At 45.9% G+C, this 2,320-nt stretch overlaps 1 pseudogene; it reads left to right on the top strand.

Moving 5' to 3' along the window:
- The first annotated feature begins 226 nt into the window (after nucleotides 1-226).
- Nucleotides 227-1,460, top strand: LOC102528069 (intersectin-1 pseudogene; annotated as a pseudogene).
- Nucleotides 1,461-2,320: the final 860 nt, after the last annotated feature.

Below are 2,320 nucleotides of genomic sequence, written 5' to 3' on the forward strand. Positions count from 1 at the left end.
ACAGAGCGCGGACCTGATGTGCAGAGGGGAGCTGCACTGAGCGGGGGAGCAACCTGCTCACCTAACATGCACTAGTGGGATGCCCAGTCAGCACTGGGAGGAGACATGAGTCACCCGTCGACCAGCACTTGGAGCAGCACAGACCAGGGGTGCCACCGGAGGGCCTTTGGAGCTAGTGATTAGAGTTCATGCAGCAGGGCATGGGTAGGTGCCACCAAAAGATGGGGCACCCCCGGTCATACAGCCTCTGCCTGCGTTTGCTCATCCTACCGCCACATTGCCAAAGAGTTCTTCCTTTAGTAGATCTGGTCCAGGGTCACAGCTAAACACTGAAGTACAGAAGGCACAGTCATTTGACGTGGCTAGTGTCCCTCCAGCCGCAGAGTGGGCCGTTCCCCAGTCCTCCAGACTGAAATACAGACAGTTATTCAATAGTCATGACAAAACCATGAGTGGACACTTAACAGGTCCCCAAGCAAGAACTATACTTATGCAGTCAAGTTTACCACAGGCTCAGCTGGCTTCAACATGGAATCTTTCTGACATTGATCAAGATGGAAAACTCACAGCAGAAGAATTTATCCTGGCTATGCACCTGACTGATGTAGCCATGTCTGGCCAACCACTGCCACCGGTCCTGCCTCCAGAATACATTCCACCCTCCTTTAGAAGAGTTCGGTCTGGCAGTGGGATATCCGTCATAAGCTCAACATCGGTAGATCAGAGGTTGCCGGAGGAACCAGTTTTAGAAGACGAACAGCAACAACTAGAAATGAAACTACCTGTCACGTTCGAAGATAAGAAGCGTGAGGACTCCGAGCGCGGCCATCTGGAACTGGAGAAGCGGAGACAAGCGCTCTTGGAGCAGCAGCGCCAAGAGCCGGAGCGCCTGGCCCAGCTGGAGCGGGCGGAGCAGGGGCGGAAGGAGCGGGAGCGCCAGGAGCAAGAGCGCAAAAGACAACTGGAGCTGGAGAAGCAGCTGGAAGAGCAGCGGGAACCAGAACGGCAGAGGGAGGAGGAGCGGAGGAAAGAAATCGAGAGACGAGAGGCTGCAAAACGGGAGCTTGAAGGGCAACGACAACTTGAATGGGAACGGAACCGGAGACAAGAACTATTAAATCAAAGAAACAAAGTTAACAAGAGGACATAGTTGTGATAAAAGCAAAGAAGACTTTGGAATTTGAATCAGAAGCTCTAAATGATAAAAAGCATCAACTAGAAGGAAAGCTTCAGGATATCAGATGTCGACTGACGACCCGGAGGCGAGACTGAGAGCACAAACAAATCTAGAGAGTTGAGAATTGCTGAAATCACCCACCTACAGCAGCAATTACAGGAGTCTCAACAAATGCTTGGAAAACTTACCCCAGAAAAATAGATACTCAGTGACCAGTTAAAACAAGTTCAGCAGAACAGTTTGCACAGATTCACTTCTCACACTGAAAAGAGCCTTAGAATGACATATTTTGAACAAGTAATTTTGACAAGAAAGTCTGTATAGAAGTCTCCCTGCAATTAATTTCCAATGTTTACATTTTTTTAACTAGACTGTGGAATTTCTACAGATTAATATGAATGGAGCTCATGGTCCGTTGATGTGTTGGATGTGTTGTAGCTGAAGCCATGTTTGTCTTTTAAACACTAGTTGGAAGCTCTCAATAAAAACGCCGTTGCCGACAGCACAGAAAGCGGGGCGGCGTGGGCGGGGTGGGCGGGGGGAGGGGCGCCTCGAGTACCATCTGCTGGTTCTGCTAATGACTTTGTAACAGTAGTGGTCTGTTTTTGTCTCTCCCCTTGGGGGACTCCGTGCTGGTGATTGTGCAGAGGTTCTTCTCCGCTCACACGGTGCAGGGAATGAGGTCTCCTCCTTGTTCCCTGGTGCTTCAGTATTTTCATGAACATGAATGTAAAATATATAAATAAATAAACCTGCAGCTTTAACAACTGTAATACAATCTTTTCAATATTTATGTGTATAGATAATTAAATTCTTCATAAATATATATATATAAAAAGAAGACTTTAAAAAAATGGAAAGACATACCATGCTCCCTGATTGGAAGAATCAATATTGTTAAAATAGTCATACTGCCCAAGGCAATCTACAGATTTAATGCAATCCCTATCAAATTACCCAGGACATAGAACTAGAACAAATGATAAAAAAAAATTTATATGGAATCATAAAAATTTATATGGAATCACAAATTTATATGGAATGCCAAAGCATTACTGAAGAAGAAGAATGAGGCTGGAGGAATAACCCTCCCAGACTTTAGACAACACTATAGAGCTACAGTAATAAAAACAGCATAGTATT

This window comes from Vicugna pacos, chromosome 35 (assembly GCF_048564905.1).
Source record: "Vicugna pacos chromosome 35, VicPac4, whole genome shotgun sequence".
NCBI classification, from domain to species: Eukaryota; Metazoa; Chordata; class Mammalia; order Artiodactyla; family Camelidae; genus Vicugna; species Vicugna pacos.